The 16,959-nt window shown below is 36.2% G+C and overlaps 2 long non-coding RNA genes across 2 annotated transcripts; one reads left to right on the forward strand and one right to left on the reverse strand.

The window, feature by feature from the left end:
• Positions 1–1,163: 1,163 nt before the first annotated feature.
• LOC116599196 lies at positions 1,164–13,907 on the reverse strand. Its single transcript, XR_004289275.1, has 3 exons — positions 13,894–13,907; positions 12,281–12,282; positions 1,164–1,255 (listed from the first exon to the last, which is right to left on the reverse strand). It is a non-coding gene; the product is annotated as an uncharacterized LOC116599196 (long non-coding RNA).
• LOC116599195 lies at positions 3,015–5,380 on the forward strand. The gene is made up of 3 exons (XR_004289274.1): positions 3,015–3,024; positions 4,419–4,426; positions 5,291–5,380. It is a non-coding gene; the product is annotated as an uncharacterized LOC116599195 (long non-coding RNA).
• Positions 13,908–16,959: the final 3,052 nt, after the last annotated feature.

Consider the following 16,959-nt stretch of genomic DNA (forward strand, 5'->3'; position numbering starts at 1 on the left):
TGTTTGGGATGCAGCAAAGGTGGCCCTAGGAGGGAAGTCTATAGCATTTTAAAAGCCTTTCTTAAGAAACAATAAAGTTCTCAAATACACAACCTATTCTTACACCTAAAGGAGGTGGTGAAAGACAGCAAATACAGCCCAAATCTGGCTGAAGAAGAGAATTAATAAAGATTAGAGCAGAAATCAATTAAATAGAAATCAAAAGAACAGTTGAACAGATTAATAAAACTAGGAGCTGTTTCTTTGAAAGAATTAGTAAGACTAATAACCCCCTGGAAAGACTTATCAAAAAGAAAAGAGAAAGGACCCGAATAAATGAAATCATGAATGAAAGAGGAAAGATCACAACCAACAACAAAGAAATATAAACAGTTATAACATATTATGAGCACATATTTGCCAACAAATTAGTCAATCTGCAAGAAATGGACACATACACTACCTTGAGACTTATACCCTACCAAAGGAAGAAAGAGAAAACCTGAACAGACCCATAACCACCAAGGAAATTGAAAGAGTAATCAAAAATATTGAAATAAACAAGAATTCCAGGGGAATTCTACCAAATACCTAAAGAAGAATTAATAAGTATTATTCTGAAGCTATTTCAAAAAGTAGAAATGGAAGGAAAACTTCCAAAATCATTCTATGAGGCCAATTATCTTGATCCCCAAAACTAGGCACAGACCCCAACAAAAAATAGAATTACAGACTGATAACCCCAAAGAACATGGATGATAAAATTCTCACCAATGTGCTAGCCAATAGGATTCAACAGTACATTAAAAAGATTATTCACCACTACCAAGTGGGACTTATTCCTGGGCTGCAAGGGTGGTTCAACATCCACAAATCAATCATTGTGGTACTCTACATTAATAAAAGAAAGGGAGCACCTGGGTGGCTCAGAGGGTTAGGCCTCTGAGCTCAGGTCATGGTCTCAGGGTCCTGGGATCGAGTCCCGCATCGAGCTCTCTGCTCGGCGGGGAGCCTGCTTCCTCCTCCTCTCTCTCTCTCTGCCTGCCTCTCTACCTGCTTGTGATCTCTGTCTGTCAGATAGATGGATAAAATCTTTAAAAATAAATATATAAATAAATAAATAAAAGAAAGGATGAAAAACATGCAATCCTCTCAGCTGATGCAGAAAAGGCATTTGACAAAGTACAGCATCTTTTCTTGATTAAAACTCTCCACAGTGTAGGGATGGAGGGAACATACCTCAACATCATAAAGCCTATCTACAAAAAGCCCATAGCTAATCATTGTCAATGGGGAAAAACAGCTTTTCCCCTAAGGTCAGGAGAATATCAGGATGTCCACTCTCACCAGTGTTGTTCAACACAGTACTAGAAGTCCTAGCCTCAGCAGTAAGACAACAAAAACAAATAAAAGGCATCTGAATCAGCAAAGAAGAAATCAAACTCTCACTAGCTGAACATACTCTATGTGGAAAACCCAAAAGACTCTACCCCAAAATTTCTAGAACTTATTCAGGAATTCAGCACAGTGGCAGTAGAAAATCAATGCACAGATTATCAGTTGCATTTCTATACACAACAATGAGACAGAAGAAATAGTCATTAAGGAATTGATCCCATTTACAATTGCACCCAAAACCATAAGATATCAAGGAATGAACCTAAACAAAGAGGCAAAAGATCTGTACTCAAAAACTATAAAACACTCATGAAAGAAATTGAGTATGACACAAAAATTGAAAAACATTCCATGCTCATGGATTGGAAGAACAAACATTGTTAAAATGTCTGTGCTTCCAAGGGTTATCTGTACATTCAATGCAATCCCAATCAAAAAATCATCAACTTTTTTCTACAGTGCTGGGAAAAATAGTCTTAAAATTTGTATGGAACCAGGAAATACCCTGGTAGTCAAAGGAATGTTGAAAAATAAAACCAAAGCTTGTGGCATCACGATGCCATACTTCAGCTCTATTACAAAGTTGTAATCTTCAAGAAGTATGGTACTAGCACAAAAACTGACACACAGGTCAGTGGAACAGAATAGAGAAACCAGAAAAGGACCTCAACAATATGGTCAACTAATCTTTGGCAAAGCAGGAAAGAATATCCAATGGAAAAAAGACAGTGTCTTCAACAAACGGTGCTGGGAAAATTGAAGAGTCACATGTAGATGAATGAAACTGGACCATTTCTTTATATCACACATAAATATAAACTCAAAATGGATGAAAGACCTAAATGTGAGGCAGGGATCCATCAAAACCCTCGTGAATACAGGCAGCAAACTTTACACCCTTGGCCACAGCAACTTCTTAGACATGTCTCCAAAAGCAAGAGAAGCAAAGACAAAAGTGAGCTGTTGGAATTTCTTCAAGATAAAAAGCTTTTGAACAACAAAGGAAACAGTTGATAAAACTGAAAGGCAACCAGCAGAATTGGAGAAGATATTTGCAAATGTCTTATCATGTATAGGGTTAGTACCCAGAATCTTTAAAGAACTTATCAAACTCAACACTCAAAGAACAAATAATCCAGTCAAAAAATGGACAGAAGTTTCATTCTTCTATACATATTTGTCCAATTTTTTCAGCACCATTTATTGAAGAGACTGTCTTTTCTCCACTGTATATTTTTTCCTGCTTTGTTGAAGAGTATTTGACCATAGAGTTGTGGGTCCATATCTGGGCTCTCTACCCTGTTCCACTAGTCTATGTGTCTGTTTTTGTGCCAGTACCATGCTATCTTGGTGATCACAGCTTTGTAGTAAAGCTTGAAATCAGGCAAAGTAATGCTCCCAGTTTTGTTTTTCTTTTTCGACATTTCCTTAGCAAATTTGTGGTCTGTTCTGATTCCAGACAAATTTTAGGGTCGTTTGTTTCAGCTCTTTGAAAAATGCCAATGGAGTTTTGATCAGGATGACACTGAAAGTATAGATTGCTCTAGGCAGTATAGATATTTTAACAATGTTTATTCTTCTGGTACATGAGCATGGGATATTCTTCCATCTTTTTGTGTCTTCTTCAATTTCTTTCATGAATGTTCAGTAGTTCTTCTAGTACAGATCATTTAACTCTTTGGTTAGGTTTAATCCCAGGTATCTTATGGTTCTTGGTACTATAGTAAAAGAGATTGTTTCTCTAATTTCTCTTTCTGTGTTTTAATTGTTAGTGTATAAGAAGGCAATTGATTTCTGTACATTGATTTTTGTATCCTGCCACATTACTGAATTCCTGTATGAGTTTTAGTAGTTTGAGGGTGGAGTCTTTTGGGTTTTCCATATAAAGTATCATGTCATCTGAGAAGAGAGAGAGTTTGACTTCTTCTTTGCCAATTTGAATACCTTTTATTTCTTTTTGTTGTCTGATTGCTGTTGTTAGGAGTTTTAGTACTGTGTTGAACAACAGTGGTGAGAGTGGACATCCTTGTCATGTTCCTGATATCAAAGGGAAGGCTGTCAGCTTTTCCCTATCGAGGATGATATGTGCTGTGGGGTTTTCATAGATAGATTTTATGAAGTTAAGGAATGTTCCCTCTATCCCTATACTTTGAAGCATTTTAATCAGGAACAAATGCTGTATGTTGTCGAATGCTTTTTCTGCATCAATTGAGAGGATCATGTGGTTCTTCTCTCTTCTTTTATTGATTTATTCTATCACATCGATTGATTAGCTATGTATAGAAGAATGAAACTTGACCATTCTATTATACCATACACAAAGATAAACTCAAAATGGATGAAAGACCTTAACGTGAGGCAGGAATCTATCAAAATCCTAGAGGAGAACATAAGAAGTAACCTCTTCGACATCGGCCACAGCAACTTCTCTCAAGACATATCTCCAAAGGCAAAGGAAACAAAAGTGAAAATGAACGTTTGGGACTTCATCAAGATCAAAAGCTCCACACAGCAAAGGAAATAGTCAACAAAACAAAGAGGCAACCCACGAAATGTGAGGAGATACTCGCAAATGACACTACAGACAAAGGGCTGATATCTAAGATCTATAAAGAACTCCTCAAACTCAACACACACAAAACAGATAATCATATCAAAAAATGGGCAGAAGACATGAACAGACACTTCTCAAAAGAAGACATACAAATGGCTAACAGACACTTGAAGAAATGTTCATCATCACTAGCCATCATGAAGATTCAATCAAAACCACATTGAGATACCGCCTTATACCAGTTAGAATGGCCAAAATCAACAAGACAGTAAACAATGAATGTTGAGGAAGATGTGGAGAAAGGGGAAACCTCCTACACTGTTGGTGGGCATTCAAGTTGATGCAGCCACTTTGGAAAACAGTGTGGAGATTCCTTAAGAAATTAAAAATAGAGTTACCCTATGACCCTGCAATGCGCAACTGTGTATTTACCCCAAAGATACAGATGTAGTGAAAAGAAGGGCCACCTGTACCCCAATGTTCATAGCAGCAATGGTCACAGTCACCAAACTGTGGAAAAAACCAAGATACCTTTCAACAGACAAATGGATAAAGAAGATGCAGTCCATATATACAATGGAGTATTATGCCTCCATCAGACAGGACGAATACCCAACTTTTATATCAACATAGACAGGACTGGAAGAGATTATGCTGAATGAAATACATCAAGCAGAGAGAGTCAATTATCATATGGTTTCACTTACTTGTGGAATATCAGGAATATCATGGAGGACATTGAGAGTTGGAGAGAAGTGAGTTGGGGGAAAACGGAAGGAGAGACAAACTATGAGAGGCTGTGGACTCTGAGTGACAAACTGAGAGTTTTGGAGGGGGTGTGGGAAGTGGGATGAGCCTGATGGTGGGATTGTGCATTGCCTGGAGCACTGGGTGTGGTGCATAAACAATGAATTTTGGATCACTGGAAAAAAATTTAATTAAATTAAAAAAAGAAGAAATGGTCAGAAGACATGTAAAGACATGTCTCCAAAGAAGATATACAAATAGCCAATGGACACATTTAAAAAAAAAAAAAAAAAAAGTTCCACATCACTAGGCATCAGAGAAATAGAAATCAAAATCACAATGAGATACCACTTCATGCCAGTCAGAATGGCTGAAATTAACAAGTCAGGAAAGGACAGATATTGGCAAGGATGCAAAGAAAGGGAAACCCTCTTATAGTGTTGGTGGGAATGCAAGCTGGTAGAGCCACTCTGGGAAACAGTATACAGGGTCCTCAAAAAGTTTAAAATAGAGCTGCCCTATGACTTAACATGCGCACTACTAGGTATTTAACCCAAAGGTACAAATATAGTGATTGAAAGGGGCACCTGCATCCAAAGTTTATTGCAGCAGAGTCCATAATAGTTAAACTATGGAAGGAGTCCAGATGTCCATAGACAGATTAATGGATAAAGAAGATGTGGGAGATATATATACAAGGGAATACTACTTCGCCGTCAAAACAACAACAACAAAAACCTCATCCTTTGCAAAAACGTGGATAGAGCTAGAGGATATTATGCTATGTGAAATAAGTCAGTCAGAAAAAGAGAATTATCATTTGATCCCCCTTATATGTGGAATTCAAGAAACAAAACAGAATCATAGGGAAAGAGAGGAAAAAATAAAATAAGACAAAATTAGAAAGGGAGACAAATGATAAGAGACTTAATCATAGGAAACAAATGGGGTTGCTGGAGGGGAGGTGGTGGCGTGATGTGGAAACTGGGAGATGGACATTAAGGAGGGCATGTGATGTAATAAGCACTGGGTGTTATATAAGACTGGCATCTACCTCTGAAACTACTAATATATTATATGTTAGTTAATTGAATTTAAATTAAATAAAAAAGAAAAACACTGGAAAATAATAAATAGATACACATTTTGCAAAGCAGCATACTTATACAATGAAGCTCAGATTATTATTTTTAAACATACAGAAACAAAGGTCAGCAATATCTTTTGAAGAATTTTTCATTAATAAGCCTCATTTCTATTTGGTTATGTCAAACATTTTAAACACACGTTCTAGCAGTTAAGATTTTATGAGGACTATAATGGAAACCTGAGCTTTAACCCGCTTAATAAAAAGGAGTTATTATCCCCTATTATTGCAGGTGGCAGAAGCAGGTCAGATGCCACAATTTGTTTGATTTATTGACCCAGGATTCAGTTTTTTCCATTTTTAGCGCCTGTGCACAGCCATGCATAATACCAGCATCAACCTAAGAAAAGCATCCTCTTGGGTTACAAGATGACTGTTGAAAAACTCTAGGCTACTTTCTCCTTATCTAAGTCCATAGAAAGAGGAAGAGTTTGAAGATTGAGGAAGAGACCTTCTAAGGAATTCCCCACAGACAACTTGCATCTTGTTGGCCTCCATTGGAGGATCTACTTATCTTTGAATCAATAATACAGGATATGTTTTTTCACTGATTAGCTCCATGCTCAGTAAACCAATGTTGAAGTCACTTTTCCTGGAAGCATAGTGAGCACTCAAGGGAGAGGGGGGTATCTGAAGAACAGCAGAGAAATAACCAAGAGAAGGAAAACAATGTCTCTTTAACAACCAAACAAGTCATGTAGCAGAAAATGTCAAATATCATTCAATTACATGAACATTGTTCACATGAGAGACACTGATTTTACTGGCTACACTTTTGTAGAACAACCTATGGGATTAACAATAATGAATCAACTGAATATTTACATTCTAATAAAACCCACATAGACTGGCAACTTATCCAAAAATGAGGTATATGTTTAGCACTCAACTATCCAGATGTTATTATTCTATGGACTGAAAGAGGAAAAATATAATCCAATGACTCCCTCCCTTGTATATACTACTCCATTCAAATTCAGGGTAAGTAGTTCCTCCATAGATTGGTGCTGAATAATTTCTACCACTGAGCACAAAAACCAAACGCAAGTTAATCCTCTTTACCCTGACAGGTTGCCGTGAATCCTTTCACACTATGAGCCTCCATAGTTTCCTGTGTAGATAATTCATAAGTTTCAAGAATCTGTCTCTTTCCCACCAGTAGTCAGCCATTAGAGATTTGCACTACACAATCATAACAATAGCAATCTTGGTTTAATTTTTATTCTGAAACTCCTAGCAGAAGCTCTAGGACCACTTGGAAAAGAAACGCAAGGCAAAGTTTAAAAAAAAAAAAAAGACATTTTTTTTAAAGACATTTTTAATATAAGGAAAGAAAAAAAGAGGGAAACAAAAGGAGAAAAAACATAGAAATGGCTCTGTGTTACTTTCCATACGCAGCTTGTTAGGGATTGTTGGAGTCAGCCTTTCTTAAGTGACTCTGTGCCACAGTAAGATTTTTTAAGTGACTGTGTGACACAGTAAGTTTTTTCTGCCATCAAACCCACTGAGTCAGTGGTCAATGAGACAGAGCAGTCCTATTAAAGAAATCTACCATCAGAAAGAGTCCCCAGCAAAGACCTTTTACAGGACTCACTTTGGTGCTAATGTTTGACTCTGCAGAGTGTAAGTTCACTTCCAGTCTCAGATTGAAGGAAAATAATCCTTTCTTTTCATTTTAGCAGATACTTACAAAGTGCCAACTATTGTCCAGCCTCCAGGCTTACCAGCTTTATAGATGTTTTATCCTAAAGATGGAACTAATAAAGAATAGAGAAGAAAAAATGGTACTTTTCTTGACTACTTCTAAGCTTGCCAACCTAAATCTGAATTTCTGGTAAACACTTTAATGAAATTAAAAAAAAAAAAAAAAAAAAAAAAAGCTTGATCCTAACTTGAATATTGGAAAATCAAACCCTTCTTAGTGCATTGGTAGTTCCTATTATTTATGAGAAGCTTAGAGTGAATTAGGATGAATGTAAAAATTTCCTTATGGGAAGGCTGTTAATCATGACAATGTTTTTTTTTTTTTTTTTTTTTTTTTCTTCCTTTTGGCGCTGGGGGTGGATGAGGAAGTTTTTCTGAAGCAAGTGATATTTTTGGTATCCATATTTTGTAGAGAGCTCATTTGAATCATAGGCCTCAGCACATGGCAGGCAGGCAAGTTATCAGGAACAGAGAGGATAAAATAGGCTTCTGGAACTTCTTACCATCTTGATACACTTTTAGAACCTTCTGCTTAAGAAGCCAGTTCTTTCTAGTACAAAACCAGATTGCAGAGATACAGTACTTCCATATAACATTGAGAGAAATGAGTAATTCAACATGGACCCAACAGACAAAGAAAAAATACTGATCTGTCAGATCATTAACAAGGTCCTTGAAAATATGTAAATCTTTTTAATCATCATTTAAGATTTGGATCCTCAATGTGAGAAAACTGGGCTATATTATATCCAATGTCCTATTTATGACTCCATGATTTTAAAAAATAAAAACTTATCTAAGAAATGGCCTAGAACTTTATAAATAGTGGCTGTTAATAAATTTCATTAAATATAAGATCCCATTAGTTGTAAAAATGTCCATATTTTACAAGTCACTAAGAAAAAATGCTGCCACATAAACCATGATATAATATTTCATCACTTAGAATTTTTATTTATACTTACATAAAAGTATTCTTTATCACTTTTGTATGAATATAAAAAATATAATCAGAATAAATTGACTATGGTTTCTGCTATAACATCACCTCATTCATGGGTCTTCTCTTCTGAAACACTTTCAACTCATTGCTATTGGTATCCATACTTTTCCACATCGTAACCTCCTTTGTTTTAAAGAAGAGTTTTGATAAGGTGGCATTTCTTAAAGAGTGTTCGTACTATCTCATAAATTGCCTCTCAAATGACTGACACCCATTCTGTAACTTAGTACAGACACTTCCAATAGAACATTCTGAGACAATAACCAGGACTCATATTTCTTCTTCAAATGGTCTGCTGATGGCTTCTTGATTGTAAAGTTACAGTTGTACCACCTTGCCATCTGCAAAAGCAGTTTTACACAATGTTTGCCTTGACAACTCTGGATGTGAAAGCTGTCTGGTAGAAAAGTAGCTATTTCATCAATTATAAGATACATCCTGATTTTTTAAAGTATCAAAAATGTATGTATGGGGGGGGTCATTTAAGAACAATGAAATATCTATATACCAATGAATATTAACCCTATGTGCCAACACAGTCCCTTTGGTTTTCTTTCCTTAAATAAATAGACATTTACTAAATAACTTCTATGAGCAAAGCATTGTGATAGGCAAAACAGACATAATCATGGGTAAAGTTTATCTTTTCTCAGCTTTTCTGGAGTAAAACCAAAAACATAGAGGTTATAGAAGAGAAAATCATTTATCCCAAGTCTGAGAACAAGGCTAGAGACAGACTAGAGAAAGAAAAGAATGGTACTCTAGGAGAAGAGGGTGAGGAGGAAGGTAGGGACCAGGACATGACCCCTTAGGTTATCTGAAGGATGTAGATCTTTACCCAAAGAACAAAAGGTGGGCAGGCACTAAAATCTTTAAAGTGTAAAAGGGAAAGATTTACATTAAGAAAACATAACTTCAATTATAGTGTCTGCCTGAGGTAGAGGGGGGAAAGAGAAAAAGGCAGAAGACCAGGTTTATTAAGAACATAATATGTTCTTAGCATGATGACAATTTGATCTAGGATAGTTGCAGTGGAGATGGTGAGAAATGTATGGCTTTGAAAGATAATTAGAAGATAAAATCTATAATATATCGTTTTATATAGGAAAAATAATAGCTAACAATTTAATAAGACATGGCCAGAAACAAATTATTCTTTCAGTTCTATGGTATGTACTATTTACAAAAGTCCATCTGTTTAAAAGAGAAAAATCTGTTGGTTTCCATCATAAGTTTCAGTTCACATTTATTCTTCCAACCAACTATATAAAAACCTAACTGTCCCAAACTACAGTAAGAATTTCTAACTTGATTTGCTTTACTAGTTTATATAATAAGCCCTGGGATATTTTTCATAGGGGGGGTTAATGAAAATCTCTCTTTCTTCTCAAAGTAATCATAGATGTCATATTGGGGCAAACTCTCTGACAGTTTAAAAAAAAAAAAAAAGACTAAACAATTCAAATATCTAGTTGCTCTGACTAGTTCAGTTATTGTCAATGTCAATAATTCTGTAGGAACAATGACCTAAAATGTCTACAGAATAGACAATGTGTGTCTTTTGTTTGTTTGTTTGTTTGTTTTATAATGATTTACCAAGGAACCTGTACTGGATAGATTGGCAAAGAAATTTAAGAACTGAACAATTACAAAGAAGAAAGGAGAAGGACCTGGAGGTGGAAATGATTGTCATGAATGATTGTATTAGACATAACCAAGCCTGCTGTCTGAGAAGAGGAGCTTGTGGTCAGAGCTTAGAATCTGTAAAGTAATGTGGGGGAATAGAATTTACAACAGATCAAAAAACAATTTGAAGGTGGTTGACTGAAGCAAATTAAGTGAGAAGGTCCTTAGAAGTCAGGGTATCAAGAAAACTGAGAGGCCAAATACTGAAGGGATTACCAACCATACAGACTTGACATCATCAAAATTATATAAACTTTAGTCAAATAGAATCAGCAAATGCCAAGGTTCTTGATAAATTGCAAAGACTGAAATCTAGAAAACATGTGAACATAACTAGGTAAGCAGGTGGAGAGCTTAATTTTTCAAAATGGCCTGTATCTGAAGAAAGTAAATTTGTATGATTTGCTTTTAACAGGTCAGGATAGAGGACTCATAGCCCAGAAACAGTAACAGAAAACCATCTCAACATACTAGGAAGTAGGTGAGCTCTGTGGGGAGGGGGACAGGTGGAAATGATTGAGGAAAATAAGTTTAAGATTCTTTAATGGATCCAATCCCATTTGCTTTTTATACCAACGAAGTCTACAACTTCACCTTTAGGTCTTTGCCAACAGAGACATTGAATGTGTAATCATTCCAACTATGTCATGCTTCCATATGATTAGCTGTATTTATAATGTTTACAGTATTTGTAAGGCTTACTCTGAAGAATTACATATATATATGTATATATATATATATATATATTTTTTTTTTATCACCCAGTTCAAATGTAACTTACTCTGACCTTTTCCTTCTCCACTGTCCTATCCATCCACCAGCAGATCAGATGCCCATGTACTTCCATAGCTTTTAGGCATAACTTCATTAACACACTTTCCCATTCTATAACAGATATTTTTAATGTGTTTACTCTCCCACTAGACAGTGAGCAACTTAAAGGCAAGTTTCATACTCTATTGATCTTTGTATTATTTCTAGCCCCAGCTTAGGGAATGATAGGAGGTAAACGGTAATAAATTGCTGAAATAAATTGAATTTTAAAAACTTCTTATTCCCTAAGCAGCCACCTTCCTCTACCATGTCAAAAACATTGAATCCCTTGTCCTCTAGTAATGGTGTATTTCATATGCCCAAGAGATTTAAAAGCATACAACAGAGAGCTGAAATGAAAAGACTCATTACAGTACTGCTTTAGAGCTACTAGGTCATATTTTGCAACCATATTGTGCCACCAATATAATTAGAAGATATTGAACTTTCATTAGTTAGAGAAGCCAGCCACCCTTTAATTGTCATTATTTAATTTTTTTTTACTGTAATAGCCTCATGAGATAGACATCTCATTTCTGTGACAGACCCAAGGGTCACCAGTGGTGTAATTTTATTTCCCTGTACTTGAATGCAGCCCAGAATAGTATTCAACATTTAATACATTCCTAACTTTCATTAGTAACTTCAGTCAAATACAAATTAATCCAGTTTCCCATTTTAAAATTAGAATTTCTTAGTGTTGGGAAGAGGGATACTTCATCACTACTTATATGATGTTTGCATGCCTCCTCTGTAATCCTGTCACCTGTGTTCAGTCCTGTGGCCAAACATGAAAAAGAATGTTTCATTCATTTTGAATGAAAAAGAAGTCTCCGCATCCTATGACAACTCATTTCACATTTTTTTAACTTTAACTTGCCTATATAGGATGAAGCAAATACATTACCTAACAATTTTATGTCCATCAATTGTATTATATGACATAGTCCTGTATTATATGACATAATCATTTTTATAATATTGGGAAACAATTATTATGTTGACCCATGAGACTTTATACAGCTGGGTTATTTCTGCCCAGTTTTCTCACCCATTTCCTTGTTATATTATTTGTGTTCATGTCATTATCTTAACTTTCTCTCTGTTCAATGTGTTTATGATTCTTAAAATGAGGGAGGCTCCCAGAACTGATTCTAATACCCCCATTTTTATGTCTTATGTGAGGAAGGAAAACTGAAGCTTCACTCTTGTGCTGTAGATGCTTATACTTTCTTATATACAAACTAACTGCTGTTGTTGTTTTTTCTGGTGGTCAGTGATGTTGCAACAAATTTTTAGAACTGACATCTCAGTTTGATATTAACAATACTAAGAGTAAATTGTAAAGGGGATACACTTAAGTAAATCCATTTTCACTACTATCAGACCACCATTGCTGGCATTTACAGAAAATGAAACCAAATTGCAGCAGTAGGTTACGTTACCACTATAATTTTTAATGCTTATTTAAATTGTTGTCTATTATATCCATTTAATTAAATGTAGTTCATAAATGGTATGTTTCAGCAGCAGCACTTATTTCCTGCATCTAAGTACTCACCACACTGTACTGCAACTTCTGTGTGCATGTCTCTCTCCCAAACTAGAGTTTATATGTTCCATGGCTAAAGCTGGTCTTATATGGCTCTATATTCCCAGCACCTAGCATATTGCCATTTGTTGAATAGATGACGATTTTTGTATATAAACATCACTGATTTTTATACTACTGTATTCATGTAATATAAAATATAGATATGAAGGGCATAATTTCACTCAGTAAAACATAAAAAATGCTGCCAACTGGAAAAACACTAAGCATTTTCTACAATTACACCAATAAAAGCTAGACCAATAAGGAAAATTATACAGACTATATTCTAATTTTTATTATTACAACTTGGCAAAGGATTTTTAATAATTCTCAGCTACATAAAATTCCCAGATAATCTAGCCATGTTGTTGGTTGCATTTATACTTATAAAATCTGCCATTATTTTTTTTTTAAATAAAATCTGTCATTACTTTATTATCCCAACTTACTTTCCCCTATTAGAGGCTAAAACAACCCAACATACATCTATGTAGTGGTACAAATGTTGAGGAACATTATGATAAATCAAACCCATAATCAAGGCAATCATGGGTGGTTGTTTTGAATTTCCTTTTTACTTAAAAATAGCTAACACTTATTTAACACTTATCTTATGCTAAGTACTATTCTAAATGCTTTTCTTGAATTATTTCAATTAATCCATGTACTCATCCTATGAAATAGTTCAAAGTATAAGTCCATTTCACAGATGAGAAACTTAAAGCCAGGATTAAGACTCAGGGATTCTGACTCTAGAGCTGTTGACACATCCATCTCTGTATAAAGTATCATCTGAACATCTACTTTCAATAATTTATGAAACAGTTCAACCTATTGTCTTAATTTAGGATATTTATAATAAGCAAGTTGAACTTTTTAAGAACTCATACAACTCAATAGCGAAACAAAATCTGATTTTAAATGGGCAAGAAAACTGAATAGATGTATTTCCAAAGAAATATGGTTACCAGGAACATGAAACTATGCTCAGCATCACCAGTCATAAGGGGAATGCCAATCAAAACACAATGAGATATCACCTTGCCCCTGTAAGAATGGTGATGTGGTGAAGGGAAAGGAACCTTCATGTACCACTAGTGGAAATTTAAACTGGGTGCAGCCACTATGGAGAATAATATGGAGGATACTCCAAATACCAAAAATAGAACAATGATATGTTCCAGTAATCCCACTTCTAGGGGTGTGTGTGTGTATGTGTGTGTATATGAAAATAATCAATATCTCATTTGTACTCCTATGTTCATTACAGTATCATTTACAATTTTTAATAGCTAAGACATGGAAATGGCTTAAGTGCCCACTGAAGGATGAATAAATAAAGAAAATACAGTTATCTACATAGAAGATGGCGGAGAAGTAGCAGGCTGAGACTACATCAGGTAGTAGGAGATCAGCTAGATAGCTTATCAAACCATTGCAAACACCTTACAAATCCAACGGAAGATCGAAGAGAAGAAGAACAGCAATTGTAGAAACAGAAAATCGACCACTTTCTGAAAGGTAGGACCGGCGGAGAAGTGAATCCAAAGCGACAGGAAGATAGACTTTGGGGGAAGGGACCAGCTCCTGGCAAGCAGCAGAGCAATGGAGCACAAAATCAAGACTTTTAAAAGTCTGTTCCGCTGAGGAACATGCAGAGGCTAAACCGGGGTGAAGCCCACGCAGGGCCAGCATGTCCCTAGGTCCTGTAGGGTCACAGAAGGATCGGGGGGGGGGGGTCTGAATGTCGTAGAGCTCGCAGGTATTAGAGCGGGGAAGCTGGCTACAGAGACAAAGCCGAGGAGTGAGCTCTCAGCTTGGGGTTACCTTGAACCGGTTGCAGGCTGGGTGAGCTTGGAGTGTGGCCAGAGGTCAGGGAGACGGGAGTGATTGGGCTCTTTTCTCTGAGGGCGCACTGAGGAATGGGGCCCCAAGCTCTTGGCTCCTCCAGGCTGGAGACTGGGAGGCCGCCATTTTCATTCCCATCCTCCAGAACTCTAAGGAAAGCATTCAGGGAACAAAAGCTCCCAAAAGCGAACCCAAGCAGACTACTTAGCCCAGCTCCTGGTAAGGGCAGTGCAATTCCGCCTCGGGCAAAGACACTTCAGAATCACTACAACAGGCCCCTCCCCCAGAAGATCAACAAGAAATACAGCTAAGATAAAGTTCACCTACCAAGGAGAGCAGCAGAATTCCAATGGAGGAGAAAGCAGAGCCAGAACTCATGGCTTTCTCCCCATGATTCTTTAGTCTTTAATTTTTTTAATTTATTTTTTTTTCTTCTGCTAAATTTTTTTAACTTTTACCCTTTTACTTTTTAATGTTTTTTAAACTAGTTTATCTAATACATTTTTTTTCTTTTTTATATTTTTTCTTCACTTGTTTCCTTTTTTAATTATTTTATAATTTTTTTCTGAACTTCTTTTTATCCCCTTTCTCCCTCCCATGATTTGGGGTTCTCTTCTGATTTGGTTAAAACGCATTTTCCTGGGGTCTTTGCCACCATTTCAGTATTTTATTTGCTCCTTCATATACTCTTATCTGGACAAAATGACAAGGCAGAAAAACTCACCACAAAAAAAAGAACAAGAGGCAGTACCAAAGGCTAGGGACCTAATCAATACAGACATTGGTAATATGTCAGATCTAGAGTTCAGAATGACAATTCTCAAGGGTCTAGCCGGGCTTGAAAAAGGCATGGAAGATATTAGAGAAACACTCTCTGGAGAGATAAAAGCCCTTTCTGGAGAAATAAAAGAACTACAGTCTAAGTTGAAATTTTAAAAAAAGCTATTAATGAGGTGCAATCAAAAATGGAGACTCTCACTGCTAGGATAAATGAGGCAGAAGAAAGAATTAGTGATATAGAAGACCAAATGACCGAGAATAAAGAAGCTGAGCAAAAGAGGGACAAACAGCTACTGGATCATGAGGGAGAATTTGAGAGATAAGTGACACCATAAGATGAAACAACATTAGAATAATTGGGATTCCAGAAGAAGAAGAAAGAGAGAGGGGAGCAGAAAGTATACTGGAGAGAATTATTGTAGAGAATTTCCCTAATATGGCAAAGGGAACAAGCATCAAAATCCAGGAGGTGCAGAGAACCCACTTTAAAATCAACAAGAATAGGTCCACACCCCATCACCTAATAGTAAAATTTACAAGTCTTAGCAACAAAGAGAAAATCCCGAAAGCAGCCCAGGAAAAGAAGTCTGTAACATAAAATAGTAAAAATATTAGATTGGCAACGGACTTATCCACAGAGACCTGGCAGGCCAGAAAGAACTGGCATGATATATTCAGAGCACTAAACAAGAAAAACATGCAGCCAAAAATACTATATCCAGGTAGGCCATCATTGAAAATAGGAGAGATAAAAAGCTTCCAGAACAAACAAAAACTAAAAGAATTTGCAAACACCAAACCAGCTCTACAGGAAATATTGAAAGAGGTCCTCTAAGCAAAGAGAGAGCCAAAAAGTTGTAGATCAGAAAGGAACGGAGACAATATACAGTAACAGTCACCTTACAGGCAATACAATGGCACTAAATCCATATCTCTCAATAGTTGCCCTGAATGTTAATGGGCTAAATGCCCCAATCAAAAGAAACAAGGTATCAGAATGGATAAAAAAACAAAACCCATCAATATGTTGTCTTTAAGAAACTCATTTTAGACCTGAAGACACCTCCAGATTTAAAGTGAGGGGATGTAAAACAACTTACCATGCTAATGGACATCAGAAGAAAGCTGGGGTGGCAATCCTTATATCAGATCAATTAGATTTTAAGTCAAAGGCTATAATAAGAGATGAGGAAGGACACTATATCATACTCAAAGGGTCTCTACAACAAGAAGATCTAACAATTTTAAATATCTATGCCCCTAACGTGGGAGCAGCCCACTATATAAACCAATTAATAACAAAATCAAAAAACACATCAACAATAATACAATAATAGTAGGGGACTTTAGCACTCCCCCCACTGAAATGGACATATCATCCAAACAAAAGATCAGCAAGGAAATAAAGGCTTTAAATGACACACTGGACCAGATGGACATCACAGATAGATTCAGAACATTTCATCCCAAAGCAACAGAACACACATTCTTCTCTGGTGCACATGGAACATTCTCCAGAATAGATCACATCCTGGGTCCTAAATCAGGTCTCAACCAGTATCAAAAGATTGGGATCATTCCCTGCATATTTTCAGACCACAATGCTCTAAAGCTAGAACTCAATCACAAGAAGAAATTTGGAAAGAACCCAAATACATGGAGACAAAACAGCATACTTCTAAAGAATGAATGGGTCAACCAGGAAA

This window comes from Mustela erminea, chromosome 9 (assembly GCF_009829155.1).
Source record: "Mustela erminea isolate mMusErm1 chromosome 9, mMusErm1.Pri, whole genome shotgun sequence".
Taxonomy (NCBI): domain Eukaryota; kingdom Metazoa; phylum Chordata; class Mammalia; order Carnivora; family Mustelidae; genus Mustela; species Mustela erminea.